Source organism: Rhinoraja longicauda, chromosome 5 (genome assembly GCF_053455715.1).
Source record: "Rhinoraja longicauda isolate Sanriku21f chromosome 5, sRhiLon1.1, whole genome shotgun sequence".
NCBI lineage: Eukaryota > Metazoa > Chordata > Chondrichthyes > Rajiformes > Arhynchobatidae > Rhinoraja > Rhinoraja longicauda.
In genome coordinates, this window is record NC_135957.1 from 64,089,156 (window position 1) to 64,110,387 (window position 21,232).

At 42.1% G+C, this 21,232-nt stretch overlaps 1 protein-coding gene across 3 annotated transcripts in view; it reads left to right on the forward strand.

The window, feature by feature from the left end:
* Window positions 1–9,327: 9,327 nt before the first annotated feature.
* The window catches only part of klhl32 (kelch-like family member 32), a 191,308-nt gene continuing 179,403 nt past the window's right edge, over window positions 9,328–21,232 (forward strand). For all 3 annotated transcript variants that reach the window (XM_078399687.1, XM_078399688.1, XM_078399689.1), the window contains exon 1: window positions 9,328–9,505. The gene's annotated coding sequence lies outside the window, so the exon portion shown is untranslated. The remainder of the gene's footprint in view (window positions 9,506–21,232) is intronic.

Here is a 21,232-nt window from a genome sequence, read left to right on the forward strand (position 1 = left end):
ATTTTTACATTTGCCCAGCCAATTAACCTACATACCTGTACGCCTTTGGAGTGTGGGGGGAAACCGAAGATCTCGGAGAAAACCCACGCAGGTCACGGGGAGAACGTACATACTCTGTATAGATGGCACCCATAGTCAGGATCGAACCTGAGTCTCAGGCGCTGCATTCGCCGTAAGGCAGCAACTCTACCGCTGCGCCACCGTGCCGCTTCTACCTCCTGCCCAAATCTTCGGGCAGACTTATTGTTTCAAACTGCTTTTGCTCCACCAAACCGTTGACATGATGTATTGACACTGCATTACTGAACTCCCTATCTCCTGAACTTCTCTTTGTTGTTTGAGATCCAGCCCACTATGGTGGTGTCATCTGCAAACATGTAAATGGAGTGAGAGCAAAATTTGGCCACACAGTCATGAGTGTATAGGGAATGTGATAATGGGGTGAGAACGCATCCATGTAGGACATCAGTGTTGAGAATTTGTTCTCACATTAAACACATCCATGTAGGGCATCAGTGTTGAGAATTTGTTCTCACATTAAACACATCCATGTAGGGCATCAGTGTTGAGAATTTGTTCTCATGTTAAACAACTTCTTCTCCAGCTGCACTCATGCAAAAGGGCCCAAAAGGCACACGTCATATCTCTAAACTAAACTAATCACAACAGACAGAATACCTATCTTTTCACTTCTTCCTTCCCATCTTACAGATGCCCAAACAGAATTTATCAGATGAAACAGCATTTCTTCCAATCTACTGCACTGTATTTGGAGTTCACAATGTGTTTCTTTAATTGGAGAAACCAAATGCAGATTGAGTGACTGCTTTGTGGAGCATCAGTGTTCAGTCTGCAGGATTGACCCAGGGCTCTCTGTGGCCTGCCACAGAGACACACTGATGACACACAGCTTTACCTCCCCCTGAAACCCAACAACCGGTCAAATTTAAACAGCCTCTTACACTGCCTTGAGGACATAAAATGTTGGATGGCTCAGAACTTCCTCCAATTAAACGAGAGCAAGTCTGAGGTCATCCTATTCGGCCCTCCCGACTCCATCAAATCGATAACAGGCAGTCTTGGAAGCCTATCCTGCCTAGTCAAACCGCATGTCAAAAACCTCGGCGTGATATTTGACTCTGCATTAAAGTTTGACAAGCAAGTCAACGCTGTGGTAAAAGCCAGCTTCTTCCAACTTCGTACCATAGCTAAAATCAAACCTTTCCTCCAATTCGACGACACTGAAAAAATCATTCACGCTTTCATTTCCTCCCGCCTAGACTACTGCAACTCCCTATACACTGGGATCAGCCAATTATCCCTGTCCCGCCTGCAACTGGTCCAAAACGCCGCAGCGAGACTCCTGACGGGTACCCGTAAAAGGGACCACATCACGCCGATTCTGGCCTCTCTCCACAAACTTGTTTTTCTTTTTTCCTCTCTTTCCCATTCATGACAAAGGGTCTTCAAGCTAGAGTATTAACTTTGTTTCTCGAGCCACAAATGCTGCCTGAATGTTGAATGTTTTAAAAATGTTCTATTTTTGTCCAATTTTGTGCATGGATTTTTACAGACATAAATTAGGTCATTGTGGACATGGGAGTGATGTTTTCAGTGGCCTAGATAATTTTCTTGTGTCTATTTTTGCAAAATTAGGCCAATGTCTGAATGCTGCCCCGTGCATGTATTGGCATGAGCTGCAGTGATAACATAAAAATCTCATCACTGCTTTTATCATCTTTAATAATCAGGGGGTTTTTTCTGGTGACATACTATCTTCATTAATTCATCACTGTTTTTTAAAATGAGTTTCATGTTAGAAGAATTTTTTATTACAATGCAGTTAGCTGGAGAAGTAGTTTGCCGTGACATAAAAATTGAACTATTTTTTTCTTATTTAAGCAGTGTCAAGGACAAAGCAAAGCAGATAGGTTACTGAAGCTCCTTGCATTACATGCAGAACACAATAGTCAGATATTCGTTAATCTTCCAAAGAGGAAACGCATCCAAACAAGTAGGATTTTAAACAAGGATAATTATTGACACAAAGTTCTGGTGTAACTCAGCGAGTCAAGCAGCAACTCTGGAGAAAATGGACATGATGACTTTTCCAGACAGGACACTTCTTCACACTGATTGAAGAGGGGGAAAGAAAGCTGGAAGAGAGGTGGAGGGGGGGGGGGGCAGGACTAAACCAAACACTTGTATCCACCTACCACTTGCCTAGATTTGGCCCTCCTCCACATCTCTTCCAGTTTTCTTCCAATTGATTGTGGGGGGGGGGGGGGTAGAAAGTTGGAAGAGACGGCAAAGCCTGGCAAAAACTAGATGGATGCAGGTGAGGGGGTTGGTGATGGGGGTTGGTGTGGGTGATTGTATCCTCCTATTGGTTACCAGGCTTTGTTCTGCCCTCCTTTCTTCCAGCTTTCTTCCACCCCTCACCACAATCAGTCTGAAGATGGGTTCCAACCCGAAACGTTACCTATTCATGTTCTCTAGAGATGCTGTCTGACCCGTTGAGTTCCTCCAGCACTTTGTATCTTTTTTTGTAGATCAGCACCTGCAGTTCCTTGTTTCTACAATTCTAATTATTGAGTTGGATTGAGATAGGCAAACATAATATTGCTCTAGTTTTCAATTATGAATCCTCAATATGGTAAGTATTCTGTCAGAAATACACTATATCCCCAGATTGAGGATCGAAGGCGATCGAAAACCCTGTGTCCTGGTGTCAAGACAAAAACCTTTCTCTCTATGTCAGCAAGTCAAAGGAGATAGTGATTGACTTTAGGAAGTGAAGCGGTACGCATACCCCAGTTTGCATTGATGGAGCTGAAGTAGAGATGGTTGAAAACTTCAAATGTCTAGGAGTCAATATCGGCTACAACTTCTCCTGGACCATCCATATTGAAGCAACAACCAAGAAAGCACACCAATGCCTCTACTTCCTTAGAAGGCTTAGGAAGTTTGGCATGTCCCCTACAACTCTCACCAACTTCTACAGATGCACCATAGAAAGCATTTTATCAGGATGCATCACAGCTTGGTTTAGGAACAGCTCCATCCAAGACCGCAAGAAATTGCAGCGAATTGTGGATGCAACCCAGACCATCACACAAGCCCTTCTATTGACTCCATTTATATCTCATGCTGCCTCGGCAAGGCAAGTAGCATAAACAAGGATGAATTGCCCCTCCGGCCACTCCCTCTTCTCCCCTCTGCCATCAGGCAAAAGGTATAGAAGTGTGAAAAAGCACATCTCCAGATTCGGGGACAGTTTTTCCCCAGCTGTTAGCAGGCAACTGAATCATCCTACCACAACCAGAGAGCAGTGTTGAACTACTATCTACCTCATTGGTGACCCTTGGACTAGCCCTGACCAGACTTTGCTGGCTTAACCTTTGACTAAACATTATTCCTTTATCATGTACACTGTAAATGGCTCGATTGTAATAATTTATTGTCTTTCTGCTGACTGTTTAGCACGCAACAAAAGCTTTTCACCATACCACGGTACACATGACAATAAACTAAACTAAACTAAATAAATAATCTAAACTAAAACTAGATCTTGTATCACAATTACCTAATTACTTCAGATATTAATCATTACTACTGTATATGTTAATGATTAAAGTTTAATGATAGGAAATTGGCAATATTGACTATTTAATCTAGACCGTCAACTCATGGCAAACTGAAAGATTTTCCAATATAGAATGTAACATATAAAACTTACATTTGAATCAGATGGCAGGTGCTTATCCTCTTTTGACCTATGGATTGTTGAAGTCTGCTCTCATATGTACAGTATGTTATTGGAGCACAGACTTGCAGAGTCGATTTACCAGTAATTTAAAGTATATTCGGATTCTAAAGTCTGAGGTTAGACAATAGACAATAGACAATAGGTGCAGGAGGAGGCCATTCGGCCCTTCGAGCCAGCACCGCCATTCAATGTGATCATGTCTGATCATTCTCAATCAGTACCCCGTTCCTGCCTTCTCCCCATACCCCCTTACTCCGCTATCCTTAAGAGCTCTATCTAGCTCTCTCTTGAATGCATTCAGAGAATTGGCCTCCACTGCCTTCTGAGGCAGAGAATTCCACAGATTCACAACTCTGACTGAAAAAGTTTTTCCTCATCTCAGTTCTAAATGGCGTACCCCTTATTCTTAACCGGTGGCCCCTTGTTCTGGACTCCCCCAACATTGGGAACATGTTTCCTGCCTCTAACGTGTCCAACCCCTTAATAATCTTATACGTTTCGATAAGATCTCCTCTCTTCCTTCTAAATTCCAGTGTATACAAGCCTAGTTGCTCCAGTCTTTCAACATATGACAGTCCCGCCATTCCAGGAATTAACCTAGTAAACCTACGCTGCACACCCAGGTTGATCATAATATTTGGCAACAGCTTTCTTAACGTTTGCATTGAGCAAATTGTTGACACTTTTGATTAAGATGATCTTCAACTCTCTTAGTTTCTTATTCCTCATGTTTTTTTGTTTGCATTTTTGTGAGGGTGATATATTGTTCAACATATTTATCTTATAAAGCATTAATCTGGTTTCAATTCTCTACAATTTCTTATCAGTTTGACTCTAGGTTTACATCCAACTACGAGTTAAATGTTGGTGAAATACAATATTTATTCAGGAATTTGGACAAATGATCCAGATTGCTAAAGGAATCAAGTGAGGTGGGGAGAAAGCAGGAACAGGGTACTGATTCTGGATGATCAGCCATGATCATATTGAATGGTGGTGCTGGCTCGAGCGGCCGAATGGCCTACTCCTGCACCTATTTTCTACGTTTCTATGTTTTAATGATGAGGTTCTGAGATGATACCATGTTTCAGATTAATTATTAAATTAAAGCCTTATCTGATGATATACAGTACAGGCCCACCAACGATTTTTCAGCACCCTTGGTTCCAGAGCCTTGCCGTATTATCTGTTTTGCCAGACCAACAGAGGTCATGGCCTTGGGGGTGCCAAGATACTGGCCCATAAAATTGGCCCTGGAAGTTGGCTCAAGGAATGATGGCTCTTGCCAGGCTTGAGTTCCAGAGCCCTGGCCGCAGTTGTCTTTTTTGATCCGACGATCAGCGCGGAAGTCCCGATGAGGTTGAGATCGGCCGCCTTACCCGGCCTAGGCGCTACATTTTCGGAAGATCTTCCAGATGGGATTTCAAGTGTGTTTATTAGTTATTAAGTGCTTTAGGATGCTTGAAAATCATGATGGATATTTTCTCTTTATTTTCTTTTATTATATAAAATTCTCTCTTTATTCATTCACATTTTCTCTCTCTTGCACAAGGTAAGAAGATAAACAGGAGCAGGAATGAATCACATGGCTCCTCACACCTGCTCCATTGTTCGATGAGATCCAAGCTAAACCTCTATCTCATATCCAGTTTCCTGCTCAATCTTCATAATCCCTTGATTCCATAAATCTGCTAAATCCGCTTTAAATATACTCAGCAGAAGAGAATTCGCAGCTCTTCAAGAAGAATTCCACAGATTCACACAACTCAACAAGAAGATTTTTTTTCCTCATCTCGGTCTTAGACTACTTATCCTGAGATTGTGCTCCCTGCCTTCAGAATGTCCGGTTATGGGAATAAAAGCTCATTGAGCCCACCTCCATTCGTTTGAACTCTGGAGAATATCGACTCAATTTATTCCACTAAGATAATGTCCAGACAGGACAGACTGCTAATCCTAAGGATCAACTCAGTAAATCTTTATTGCTCTGCCTCCATGGGAAGTGTAATGTAACAAGGCACCCTTGGTCTTGTATCTTTTCTATTAAGAACGGAAAAATGACAGATGAGTTTAGAGAGCTCTTTAAAATTATGAAAGGATCTCATACAGCAAATGCAGGGAAAATACATCCAGTTGTGAGGAAGAGCACACCTGGAGGCCTTCTTTTTAAACTTATTGCCATGCAATCTAAAAATAAATTAATAATAAAATCCTTTATTCAAAGAATGTTGAGAATGTGGACTTTGAAAGCTTAGACATCCAGATCGAACGACCAACTTCTTCCCTGCTGCTATCAGACTACTGAACCAATCACCTTTTCACACCCACTTGCCAGAGATGCTGCTGTGTACTCTTATTCTTAGTTCTATCTCATTCGGCTATTCCATTATTGTATTTTAATAATTTTTGCAATACCTTAGGTTGCACTACAATTGTTGCACCATGCTGCTCATTTGCACTCATTGTAACAAGTCAACAAGTCAAGTCAGGTCAAGTTTATTTGTCACATACACATACAAGATGTGCAGTGAAATGAAAGGTCACCCACAGTCCAGCAATAGAGCAATAAAAATAAACAATTTCACACACAATCACAACCAACACAAAACAAAAAACAAAAAAAAGAAACATCCATCACAGTGAGTTTCCTCCAGTCACCTCACTGTGATGGAAGGCCAGAATGTCTTTTCTCTTCCCCTGCCGTCTTCTCCCGCGGTCAGGCTGTTGAACTTGCCATGTTCCAGGCCGCGCCGGATGGTGAAAAGTCTGCAGCGGGCCGACCCAAGCCCTGCGATTCGGGGCGGACGAAGACGCTGCCGCTGCCGGAACTCCCGATGTCGGTCCCCACCCAGGGGCCTGCGAGCTTCCGACGTCCACGCGGCCCGCGACCCGCGGCCGAAGCATCCGGAGCCTCCGAAGGCGAGTCACAACCGCTCCCGCAGCGCCACCACAGCCTCCAAAGGCAGCCAGATGGTAAGTACAGTCCGCGGGCTCTGCAAACCAGAGCCCAGGTGGTCCCAGGTGGAGGCCGCCAGCTCCAGTGTTTGGCCGATGGTAGGCCGCAGCGGGAATGGAGACACGACCCAGAAAAAAGGTCGCGTCTCCGTTCGGAAGAGACCCCCCCCCCCCAACGTAGTACACAACCACAAAAAACTACATCACATCTAAACTACAATCAAGACAAAAAACAACAAAAAACACAAAAGACAGACGGACTGCAGGTGAGCTGCAGCTTCTAGGGCAGTGCGGCTCACCCTTGTATTTATCATTACTGTATAAATAGTTTACTCTGAGCTTCATGTGAACAAGTAATTTCATTGCTATCTGGCCAATATGATGATAAACTAATCTGAATCTGAAAAATGAGAGAAAAGGGAATGGGAGTTGTGTTGAAAGTTTAGATGTGGACTGATGGGGCATCAATGGATGTGTCATCTCAGCCTATTAAGATGTGAAAATGGACTGGATGGAGGATAGTGACAGGCCTATGATGGATGGGATGTATTCAATACTCTCAGCAGGTTCAGGCGGTCAAGAGAAGACAGATACTAAAAGCTGGACTAACTCGGCGGGACAGGCAGCCTCTCTGGAGAGAAGGAATGGGTAATGTTTCGGGTCGAGACCCTTCTTCAGACTCAGCATTTCCCTTACCAGGCTGAGATGCCATCACGATTTTGCTATAACGCATCCATAGCAGTTTGAGAGAATCCTCGTGGACACTCCAAATCTTTTAGATGCCTAAGAAAATTAATATGCTGATACACTTTCTTGATCGCCACATCATTGTAAAGGGACCAGATTAGGTTGCTGGTGAAATGGATATGTAGGAATTTAAAATTGTTAACCATCTCTACAGCAGCTGTGTTGATGAAGGTGAGTTTATGTTTACTCATCACTTCTTTAGGTCAACAACCAACTCTGCATTCTTGCTGATGTTAAGGGCTAGGTTGTGTAGGAAAAAACTGCAGATGCTGGTTTAAATTGAAGGTAGACACAAAATGCTGGAGTAACTCAGTGGGACAGGCAGCATCTCTGGAGAGAAGGAATTGGTTAAGTGGTAGGTTATTGTCCTGACTCTATGACACAAGGTTTTCGAGCTCTTTCCTGCACTTTGTTTCATCGTTGTTGTTCTGGCTGACAACGGTAGTATAATTGGTGAACTTAAATACCAAGTCAGTGTTGTACCTGTCCACAGAATCATGGGTGTACAGAGTCGAGCAAGGGACTGGGCACATAATCCTGAGGAACACCAGGAAGGAGGTTAGGAAGGAGGAAATGGTATAACCCATTCTAACAGACTGAGGTCCACTAGTCAGGAAGTCCAGAAGCAAGTTGCAGACAGAATCCTCAAGGTCAAGTTCCAGAAGTTTCGGGACGAGCTTATTCTTTATAATGGTGTTGAAGGCTGAACTGCAGTCATTGAATTGCATCCACACATAGGGGCTCTTACTGTCAAGGTGATCCAGGGCTGAATGTAATGCAATAGAGATGGCATTCTCCCACACATTGTGAGCTTCTTGGAACAGAAATAATGCAAAAAAAGCGAATTTATCGATTCTGATTTTTTTTGTACCGGTGACTTGATTATAGTTTGGAACCACAAATGATTATTTTAGTTCATGCTTTTTTTTTTGCTCATTAAATAACTTAACTATTTAATTCTAAACTTGTCATATTTTGTGTGTGTGAGATATGACAAATTTCAGTATCGATGCACAAAGTTCATGAAAAAATTAAATTAATGCTATTTTAATGCAAATCTTCTTTGTCAGCCATCACGCTGAGGGCATAGTGTTGCAATTGGGTGAGGTACTAATATGTGGAAGTAGAAAGAGATAATAGTTAAAGCAAGAAAGAGAAAGTCATCAATGAGAGATTTTTTTTTCACTTTGCTATAGTCACTTTCAAAATGGCATTACCAGAAGCGTATGGGCAAGTTTTCAGGACTTATGTTTTTTGGTGAATGTTTGTAGAAAATAAAACACAATCGCCAATATTTTAAAGATGCTTAATTTTGGTACTATACTATAATGTCATAACATTTTTAATTCTGGACTTTTCAAGTTCATAATTCTTATTCAGTCAAAACAAAAAAAAACTAAATTCCATCTGGATAAAGGGAAGAACAATATTGAATGCACACTTTTTCCTCCACTTAGAAATCTAATTGTTTATTTGTCAGCAGCAGAGTCCAAAGTAAAACGAAGGATTAGTTTGAGAATCCTATTAATCAGAGTGCCCATTCTTTATTTTGATTCTCAAAATGTAGACCTATTTTAAATTCATGCAGTTTCATTTTCAAATGGATGCGGGGCCCTGTGATTTTCTTTTCTTCAGCGACTGCAGAAACGACCAAAAGCTGTGCAAAGAGTGAGCAAGAAAAAAATGCAAAGGTGTTGCTTGCAGTCAGGGCCAAGGTGAAATCCTCAAGTCTCCCTCAACTCCCCCCGCCCTCGCCCTCGCCCTCGCCAGCACAACGTTCCACAGATTGACAGAAGCGGACAGAGCAGAGCGCTGCTCGTCACGCGTAAATCACAGTGCGCACGGTGGCGCTTTTGCTCCAGTTGTATGTTAAAGCCGTGCTCTCAGCAGCGTCGGGCGTACAAGAGACCAGGAGATTTGCCAGTGTACGTCTACGGTGCAGATGAAAAATTATGACTCGCATTTGCAAAATTCTCAGGATGCAAAGCCGGACAATAAACGCAGCACCCAAATAATTAAAAGCAGACGCATGGGGTGAGTGCAAGTTGCTACGTGTAATTAAGGATCAGACAGTGGTTCCGGGGAGTAGAAATTACCGGAGGGCTTCTGAATGCAGGGTTAGAAATGGCAATATTCTGTTGGTGGTCCGTATATATTATCAGCTTGGCGTTAAAACTGTTTCCGAGCCTTTAAGATTTGTGTGTTCGCCGGGATTGTATGGTTTGCATTGCCCTGTTATATGGGACGCTGTAAATGTGGTGAAAATAGCTTATTCTGTCATAAGACTTTAATTGACTTTAGCTTTACCATGGCAACATAGCTAGCTGTAAGACAGTACACTACGTGACCTTGCTTCAAAAGGGAGAGTTTGGACAGGAATTCGATATTATGATCTCATCCGAGTTGCGAGTAGATATTGGATATAATTAAAATTATAATCCATTTTACAACAAAGTGAAAATATAAATTTGATACGTTCTTAAACTAATGAATGCTGCGATAATATACTTAAAATGTTTAGGGAATGTTATGAATTTATTTGTTTTGAAATGTTGTAATTCATTGTAATTATAAACTGCCTTACTATTGATTTAAAGGTTGTTCCAATTTTAACTTGTACTCGTCATTCACGTGAGGAATCAGAACTGTAGTTTTCGGTTACGATAGAGGGCAGGTGATGATATCAGCTATTTTGTCCATTTTATACACTTGTATAGAAACATAGAAAATAGGGCCATTCGGCCCTTCGAGGCAGCACCGCCATTCAATATGACCATGGCTGATCATCCAGAACCAGTACCCCGTTCCTGCTTTCCCTCCACATCCCTTGATTCCTTTAGCCCTAAGAGCTAAATCTAACTCTCTCTTGAAAACATCCAGTGAATTGGCTTCCACTGCCTTCTGTGGCAGAGAATTCCAAAGATTCACAACTCTGGGTGAAAAAGTTTTTCCTCATCTCAGTCCTAAATGGCCTACCCCTTATTCTTAAACTGTGACCCCTGGTTCTTGACTCCCCCTACATCGGGTACATTTTTCCTACATCTTGCCTGTCCAATCCTTTAAGAATCTTATATGTTTCTATAAGATCCCCTCTCATCCTTCTAAATTCCAGTGAATACAAGCCCAGTCGACCTATTCTTTCATCATATGTCAATCTAGCCATCCCAGGAATTAACCCGGTGAACCTACACTGCACTCCCTCAATAACAATAATGTCCTTCCTCAAAGTAAGAGACCAAAACTCCAGGTGTGGTCTCACTGCAATAGGACCTCCTTGCTCCTAAACTCAAATCCTCTCGCAGTGAAGGTCAACATGCCATACCGAATTATTATGTGCTCATTTATAATCTAAACTGCAGTGTCTCCATGCAAAGAGTGTACCACCTTCGTCTTTAGGTATTCCTTTGGGATTGGGGTTAATTTCCTTTCACTTAAATTCTGTGGAGTTTGAGATGCTATAGAGTCTTGTGTTATCTCAGCAAATGCTGCTTCTTATGGGCCAAGTGCTGCTTAATGGAATGGGTGGGTAGTTTGGCATTTTATGTACTCCTCTGCTTGTGAATGGTCTTAGTAGTACTGTTTGAAGAAATGTGGTGCTGAGTGCCTTCATGGAGAATCTTTCTCTATTTTAAGTGGTCAAAGGACAGGGATTCCTCGAAGTGGGTAATGACCTTTACGACAAGGTGACTTTGAGCACATCCTTGAAGTGTGTGCCCTTCTGGGAATTTCCTTGCATGTTGAAACTTAGAGTAAGGTGCCCGTTTTGGAGGTCAGGTGCTAGATGTGCAGAAGGTATGACCTACATATGGAGCCATGATGTTGCTCGAGGAGTGGATTCAGAAAATTTCCAACATGTGCAAATAAATTATCAGCACCACTTTTAATGATCAGGCAACTTATTAATCAAATGTGTGGTGAAAAATTTAGTAATTAAATATTTCTGATATTAATCTTGCATCCACAAAAAAATGAGTCAGCTTTGCTATTATATATTTCTATATCCACATTAATACAAGCATAATCATGATCTGTTGTAATTGCACATATTGAAGTGATGATACAAACTTGCGCTTCAAATTATTATCTGTTGATGATGCTTGCATATGTGCAATCAGAGAAGGAAATCCAAACCAACATTGATTCTGCCATGGTTTATCAGAAGATGGGCCTTACATTAATGAGTAAACAGTTTGATAAAGAGTTACCTCCTTTGAACGTGCTCTTTCCACACAACGCCCTACCAAACAAGGTGCGTCAAGATTGAAATATTGTAGGAAAGAACTGCAGATGCTGGTTTAAATTGAAGGTAGACACAAAATGCTGGAGACCCTTGGTCTCGGCTCAAACGTCACCCATTCCTTCTCTCCAGAGTTGCTGCCTGACCCGCTGAGTTACTCCAGCATTTTGTGTCTTCCTGAAATATTGTAGATTATTTTCAGTTGAAGGGGAATCACTGCTCACTGAAGGTGGACATCAATGACAAATTCACCTCCTTTAACCCTTTACCTACCCTACAGAACTGTGTAGTTTTCCCGCTGACTGGATAGCACGCAACAAAAAGGTTTTCCACTATACCTCAGTACACGTGACAATAAACTAAACTAAACTACACCGTCCTTTCTCCCATGAACCCTGATCCTTCAATCCCATCCCTTTATCTGATATTCCCACATCCTCAACCTTTTCCTGATCTACGAGCTCAGAGTAAATGCCTTGCAGATGAAGAGCAGGGCAGCATGGCATGTTTAATTTAGTCTAGAGATACAGCGCGGAAACAGGCCCTTCGGCCCACCGAGTCCGCACTGACCAGTGATCCCCTCACATTAACACAAGCTTACACACACGAGGGACAATTTACACTTATACCAAGTATACAAACCCAAGTCAATTAACCTACAAATATGTACGACTTTGGAGTGCGGGTGAAACTGAAGATCTCAGAGAAAACCCACGGGGTCACAGGGAGAATGTACAATGTCCATACAGACTGCACCCGTAGTCGGTTTCGAACCCGGGTCTGGCGCTACAAGCGCTGCAAGGCAGCAACTCTACCGCTGTGCCACCGTGCTGCCACCAGCATTCTGAGACGTGTTGGTATTTCCCTAGACTGGAAACGGTGTGGCAAAGGAGTGACGGTTGGGATGGCCAACTAAATTGACACGTAACACAAACCCAAAACAACTGACAACATTTATTGTTTCTTTCGCATGATACTTGACCATCCCCCAAGCCTAATGTTGGTCTGAGCAACAAAATAACGTTGGCAGGTTCACTTGGTCGTCACTGGTAAAATGACATGATTTGAGAAAACAACATTCTGTGGGACCGTATCTCTGATGGGGAAAAAGTGCTTTACATAAATTTTCAATGGTGATGGTTTTCTTGAGCTGTAATTCAGGGTTCATCAGTTTGGTTATTATTCTGTGCTCTGTCAGAATTTTATATTTTTAAAAAAGACTCAAAATGCTGGAGTAACTCAACAGGTCAGGAAGCATAGGTGACGTCTTGGGTCAGGATCCCTCTTCAGACTGTTTTATATATTTTGAATCTTATTTGTACAATTAAATATTAAAATTATATGTTTCTCTCTTTTTTTCAGACATTATAGATGGAGTGCCAGGATTAGCATTGTTTTATGAAATGTACATATTATTGTGAAGATTTGTCGATTTCCTGAAATGGGTGTAAATTTGGAATAAAAAATAATATATTTCAAGTGAAATGGTATTCGAGTGCAGGGTAATAATTGCATCAAGTGTGCTTATCCACTCCAGTTCACATTTTAAAATGTGCATTTTTCATTTTTATGTTCCCTTGCATATCAAATATTTATATTAAATATGGATGCAGTCTTTGGAAATATGTTGCACTGCAATGGTATTTAGCAATAGTGGCACAACAGGCATATCATTTTTAATATGGATTGGAAATAATTTTAACAGAATAATAGTTTGGAATCTGGAGCATTGATGTGTCTTTGATCTATGATCAAATGAGGTTTAACTATTTTTAAAGCCACTACTTTAGAGTTGCTTGCACTCAAGCTGGAAAGGGTTCAGAGAAGATTTACAAGGATGTTGCCAAGACTCGAGGGTCTGAGCTATCGGGAGAGGTTGAGTAGTCTGGGGGCCCCATAGCAGAAGCGTCCACATCGCAGGGCTGGAAACTGGAAGTGTCCTGAGCTAATTCTGCTACCACCATCGTCTACTGTACGTGAGGCTCCCACTGATTGCTGCTGGAAGCTTCCTTTTCAGGACGGACGATGATAGTGATGTAACATTTGAATAATAATAACAATAATAATATATTCCTTTATTCGTCCCACACCGGGGAAATTTACAGTGTTACAGCAGCAAAGTGGATAGCAAGAGAGCAAGAGATCATTCATTATAAATAAAAGATACATAAATTGTCATCAGTTTTCTGTGTGTTCTTAGCTGTTATTGTTGACTCGTCTGCTGGGAGCAGTGCTGGTTGTGCAGTCTCACAGCAGCGGGAAGGAAGGACCTCCTATATCTCTCCTTCATGCACTTGGGGTGATGGACACGAAAGAAGAAGAAGTAAGCTGGGACTCTATTCTTTAGAGTGCAAGAGGATGAGGGGTGATCTAATAGAGCTATATAAAATCATGAGGGGAATTGAGCAGGTAGATGCACAGATTCTCTTACTCATAGCTGGCAAATCGAGGGCATGGTTTAAAGTTAAAGGGGAAAAAAATTAATTGGAATCTGAGTGGTAACTTTTTCACACAAAGGGTGGTGGGTGTTTGGAACGTGCTGCCGGAGGAGGTAGTTGAGGCAGGGACTATCCCAACATTTAAGAAACAATTAGACAGGTACATGGATAGGACAGGTTTGGAGGAATATGGGACAAACGCAGGCAGGTGGGATTAATGTAGCATGGACATGTTGGCCGTTGTGGGCATGTTGGGCCGAAGGGCCTCTTTCCACGCTGTATGACTCTATGATTTGAAGGGGTTTAAATGTACGCAGATGTCAATTTGAGGGTGAAGTTTCTGTAGGTTGACAGCTGCTTGGAAATTCTGAGTTCGAGCTCTTACAAAATGGACAGGTTATGTCAGGCTATTTTATATGCATATATTCATTTGCATCTTTAAAAAATGGAATGTACTGACTGCAAGGTATTTTTATATATGGGTGAGAGTTTTAAATTATTTGTGTATTCAATGAGCACTAATTCTGGAATTTTAAGGCTTGTTCGTTTTGCAGTCTGGGACTGAACAAAGTGTAAATTACTAATCAGTGACAACAACATGTTCACAGCACTTCGAGCTGAATGCTAAATTTCTGGCTCAATGTTGAGAATCTTTCCAACCAGATAAATAAGGTACCTGTACTTTGAAACTACATTCTGTCTTCTTTCCATTATTGCAACGTGGATATTGGAAAACCCATTAAAAATGATATAAGAAAATTATGTATATAACAGATTGCCACAACACTGTCTGTACGGTGTTTGTATGTTCTCCTCGTGACCTGCGTGGGTTTTCTCTGAGATCTTCGGTTTCCTCCCACACTCCAAAGATGTATAGGTTTGTAGGTAAATTGGCTTGGTAAATGTAAAAATTGTCCCTAGTGGGTATAGGATAGTATTAATGTGCGGGGATCGCTGGTCGGCGCGGACCCGGTGGGCCCTAAGGGCCTGTTTCCGCACTGTATCTCTAAACTCTAAACACTAATTAATCATGCAGTTAGACATATTAAAAGGACATGTGCAAACTCTACACAGTCAACACCCGAGGTCAGGATCAAACGTGAGTCTCTGGCGCTGTGAGGCTGCAGCTCTACCAGCTGCATCACTCCTGTAACTACACTTGTCTTGAGGTTTTGATGTCAACTCTGATGTTGCCGTTGTAATTTGAGCTGCAATTGGTTATTGATTTGAAAACTTGGTGCGATGTATAATCTTTCTAAGGTGAATTTAAGAATATTCTTGTCTTTTCTTCTGTTCATCTGGCAATATTTCACTGTAACAGAACTTTGTTTGGGGTGTTTGGTTTTGGACATGCAAACAATACTTTGCTATTTGTCTCTCAATGTTAGTAATGTCTTTAATATTAAATCTGTGAATATCGATGTATCTTGGGGGCCCCCATAGCTCCTGATGGCATTATAACCTCAGAGTTTGAGGCCGACATCAGAAGATCCTTCATGAGGGTGAATCCTCAAAGCGTCTGGACACGACATTGTTCATGGCTGAGTGCGTAAAGCCTGTGAAGACCAATTGGCTGGCGTTTTTGTGGACATCTTCAACATCTCATTACTAAGATCCGAGGTTCCAACCTGCTTTAAAAAGGCATCAATAATACTGATGCCCAAGGAGAGTGAGGTGACATGCCTCAATTACAACCGATTAGTGGCACTAATGTCATGGTGATGAACTGTTTTGAGAGATTAGTTATGGTGCATATGGAGTCCTAACATAGCAAGAACTTGGATCCCCTACAATTCGCCCACCACCACAATAGATCCACGGGGCATGTGAGTTCACTGACACTCTACTCTGCACTGGACTAGTTGGACAATAATAACATGTACATCATGAAATGGGTCTCTCTGCTCGTTCCTATGTAACTGGATCCTTGACATCCTGGCAGACCACAATCAGTACAAATTGGTAACAACACTTTCTCCGTGATAACCATTAACTCAGGAGCATCTCGGAGCTGTGTGCTCAGTCCCCTTATCTACTCACTTTATACTCATGACTTTGTAGCCAGACACAGTTCCAATGTCATCATTAAATTCACTGATACATCACCGTTATTGGACGAATAATGAGTAATGATGAGTTGGATTACAGAAGGGAGAATGAAAATCTGATTGTATGATGCCACAACAACAATCTTGCTCTCAACATCAGCAAGACCAAGGAGCTGATTGTTATCTTTGGATGGGAAAACCTGAGGATCCATAGCTAGATGATGGGTTGGTGGTAGAGAGAGCAAACGTCGTTCCAGGGCATACATACCTTTGAAGATTTGTCCTGGGCATGGCTCATTGATGCATCCAATCACTGTAAATGGTCTATTGTTCAGCATATTCACAGCTGAGATGACAGATTTTTAATATTAAAGGAGGAGGGAAAAATGGGAATTGGGTGCAGAAAATTGGAGCTTTGATAGAAAGTTAGATATAACATCATTGAATGGCAGATCAAGCACACTTGAGCTATGCTTTTATTCTTGCATATGTTTAAACTGAACAGCTGCTGATTGTGTTATTGTGAAAATTGCCACTTTGGCTGAAAACAGAGTGTGAATGGAAATAGTTGCCTCTTCTGTACTGAATTTTTTTTTTCTCTAAGTTCCAAACAAATCCATGTGTCAAATTGGTGCCAGATCCTTTGTGGATCTTGATGTGGAACCTCTGTTAATGGATGGTAGCAGATCCTACTCTGGGACTAGCACACAGTCGCCATGCTACAGGGCCATCATCTCTGTTGGTTGTGATGTATAAATGACTTGCACAAAAATGGAGATGGGTTGGTAAATAACTGTGCAGACAACAGATTGGTTGGTGGAGTTGTGGACAGTGAAGTTCAGTTAAAGATATGGGTGGAGAAATGGCAGATACAGTTTAATCCAGGCAAGTCTTAGAACTTTGGGAGGTCAATTGTCAAGTAAATGTACAGTAAATGGTGGGACTTAACAGCATTGACGTTCAGAGGCATCTTGGGGTCCAAATCGAGGAAAGTGGGTGCACAAGTAGCTAGAGTGGTACATAGGCGTATGGTATGCATGTCTTCATCTGTTGGGGTATTGACAGTAAGAGTCAAGAGGTCACCTTGCAGGTTTATGATACTTTGGTTACACTGCATTTGGAGAATTGTGTGCAGTCTGGTCACCCCAATGAGGAAGCTTTGGAGAGGCTGCAGGTTTACAGGATGTTGTGTGGATTAGCTACAAGAAGAGGTTGTAAACCTGGATTGTTTCCCCTGGAGTATCAGAAGCCGAGGACAGACATGATAGAAGTATATAAAATCATGAGAGACATATATAGGGTAGAGAGCCAAAATCTTTTCTCTGCTGCACGGTGGGTGACCTTAGTGACATATGCAGAATTATGAGGGGCCAGTATGGTCTTAATCCTCAGGTAGAGGTTTCTAAAGCCAGAAAGCTAAAGCTTAAATGAGAGGGGAAAGATTTCAGAAGGAAGTCAGGGTCAACTTTTTCTCTCTAGCAGTTCGCATCTGGAACAAGCTGTCAGAAGAAGCTCTTGGAGTAGATACAATTTAAGACTTTCAAAAAACACATGGATAGGAAGGGTTTGGAGCAGTGTAGGTTAAATGCATGTAAGTGGGATGAGCACAGAATGGCTACTTGTCTGAAGAAGGGTCTTGACCCGAAATGTCACCCATTCCCTCTCTCCGAGATGCTCCCTGCCCTGCTGAGTTACTCCAGCATTTTTTTATACCTTCGATTTGTACCAGCATCTACAGTTATTTTCCTACAGAATGCCAACTTTATCAGCATGGAAATGTTGACCAAATGGTCAAATGTTTCCATGCTGTATAGCTCTCTGACCCTGTTTGGTGTCATTTTTTTACCAAAAGCACCTTGCACTTTGTGTAGACTCATCAACCATTTCCTGTGGCCTGGTTAGGTGCTACCTAGTCTTTTGAAGTGGAACTTATAGCCCTCATCTCTAGATGGCAACAGAGGAACATCAACATGACTGAAGAAGGGTCTCGACCCCAAACGTCACCCATTCCTTCTCTCCAGAGATGCTGCCTGCCCCGCTGATTTACTCCAACATTTTGTGTCTACCATCAACATGACAGGTCCCAACCAAAACAAAACCTCTAAGCATCTCTCGGTCAACTTGATACCCTCAACCAACAGGAGCCACTGAATGTCTTTTGTGCTTGGACTGTCCTAGAGTACAGTAATTAACACCTAGAAGTTATTCTCACCCCAGAAAACAACAAAAATATTATATTTTATTTTTGTTTGGGGGGGTGGGATGGGTAAGCAAGGGTATCTTAACGTTGGTTATATACATTAATGATCTGGATGTGAATGTAGGAGGTATGGTTAGTAGGTTCAGAGCTGACACAAGTGGGTGGCAGTAATGGCGGCACGGTGGCGCAGCGGTAGAGTTGCTGTCTTACAGCGCTTGCAGCGCCGGAGACCCAGGTTCAATCCCGACTACGGGTGCTCTCTGGAGTTTGTGCATATTCCCCGCGACAGCGTATGTTTTCTCTGAGGTCTTCAGTTTCCTCCCACACTCCAAAGACGTACAGGTTTGTAGGTTAATTGGTTTGGTAATGGTATAAATTGTCCCTAGTTTGTGTAGGATAGTGTGAATGTGCGGGGATCACTTGTCGGTGTGGACTCGGTGGGCCAAAGGGCCAGTTTCCATTCTGTATCTCCAAACTAAACATAAACTAAATAAGTATCACTGGGGTCATTTATGGTGAAAACGGTAATCCTAGGTTACATTCGATAATGATGAGTTAGTAAGATCAGTTGAGCAATGCAGATGAAAATTAATCTGGATAAATGTGAGGTGATGCAATTTGGGAATACTACCAAGTATTTATATACATATAAAATACATGGCCTTTTAGAGTATTGAGCAACAGAGACTCTTCTGTTCAAGAATTCTAAAAGGTGACAGCACAGATCGATAAAGTGATTCAAATACTTGCCATTGTTAGGGCATAGAATGTGAGAGCCGAGACCTTCTGGTATGTTTAGAAAACATTGGTTTGGCCACGGCAGGAGTTCTGTGTACAGCTTGGGTCTCTGCACTATATGATGTTTTTACACTGATGGGGATGGGGAGGATATTCATCAGGATGTTTGTTGGGATGGAACTTTCACTTTTGAGGATAGTGTAGCTAGACTGGGGTTTATTTATTTTGGAATGGAGGAGAGTTTATCGCGATATCCAAAATTATATTGGCAGAGATAGAGTAGATGGTAAGAAATTTTGTTTTCCCATCGGCAGATAATTTTTAAACTAAAAGGAAAGGAATCTCCTTTAGAGGAGATTAGAGGTTTTTTTTAGTTAAAGATAGTTGGAATCTTGAATCAGGCCGTGTTGGCAAATGGGACGTGTAAATGGATAATTAATGGATTGCTAGCACATGGTGGTGGATGGGCCTGTTTTTGTGCCATGTGCCTTTATGATTTTGACACTAAGCCAGTTTTGAGAAGATTGACCAGGTGATCTCAAAACAGATTATGAGCAAATACAAAATGTTCTTCAATTAAAATTACCTTGTCTCGACGGAAGTATAGGTGTAACGGGTAAACACATTTATAGACTGAGCTCATTGTTGACTCTTTTGACGAAGGATAAGCAAGGATGGATTATTCCTAAATATTCAGAAAATAGGAAGCCCCTCTGTTAACTTGCTCTTGCATTACACCAAGCTTCACGTTCACCCTTCCCACAAATAAAGGTTCGTGGTGTGGCCCTGAAAGTTTTAATTATTTCTGTACCTTGGGAATCTCCACCCGGTGATAAAATTCACCATTTTCACTCGTGTTTCGGTATGGTATTTGACCAGTTTTAGGCCAAAATATACAAAGAGCAATTTCTCAAACCGGTTCTGCCAATGAACAGTGCTCCCTACCCTTGTGTATACTTTGGAGATGAAGACAACCTACAGTTGGCACCTTGAAGCACTGGACAAAAGCTACCAACATTTATCTGTGGATAATCCACTGTACAGAGGAAAAGGACAAAAGACCATGACTGCTCATGATTCAACAGTCTCCTTGTTGATGGTCTGATCATGCTCAAGCAGTTATATTTGAGAGGTCACACTGTCTACATAGCTAACACCATACTGCTGAAACAGTAATGTGGGAAGGAACTGCAGATGCTGGTTTAAATCGAAGATAAGTCTGAAGAAGGATCTTGACCCGAAACGTCACCCATTCCTTGTCTCCAGAGATGCTGCCTGTCCCTGTGAGTTACTCCAGCATTTTGTGTCTATTTGCTGAAACAGGTGCTCTGCTGTATCTTCTGGAAATCCCTTCCCATGATGGAGCTCGGAGTAAATAATCCAAGGAAGTTCTCAAAGTTGTCTTGGGGGTTGGTGGGATAATGGTGGGTGGGAGGTGGGGGTATGTGAAATGATAACTTCCCATCTTACTTGCTGGATTCTGACCATTCAATTTTGAGGAAGAGTGTTTGGATAAGTACTGAGCCTCTTCATTCCATGCAGCAAAAGCACATGGAGAAAAACACTGTAAAAGTCTGGCCTACCCCAACAGCTGCTGACGACATTCTACCGCTGCACCATAGAGAGCATCCTAACACTTGGCATCCCTGTGTGGTATCTCAGCTGCATGGAGGCAGAGAGGAAAGCTCTTCAGCGGGTAGTCCATAGAGCTCAGAGGACCATCGAACACAGCTACCAGCCTTGGAGGGCATCTACAACACACGATGCCTCAGAAAAGCCACCAGCATCCACAAAGACTCTTCACACCCCTGCAACAGTCTGTTCGAACTTTTACCATCGGGCAGACGATACAAGGCCTTCTAAGCCCTCACCTCCAGACTCAGGAACAGCTTCATCCCCAGGGCCATAGCTGCTATGAACCAGTCCTGCTGAGCCAGATGGTCACATCGCACAGTGAATCGGCACAGATCTACTTGCACTTTATTCTGTTTTAAAACTGTTCCAATTTGTTTCATTGGGTTGTTTAAATTAATACTGACTAGCTAATTAATTTATTGCATCGTATGGGAGGCGCATTCCCAATCTCGTTGTACCCCTGTA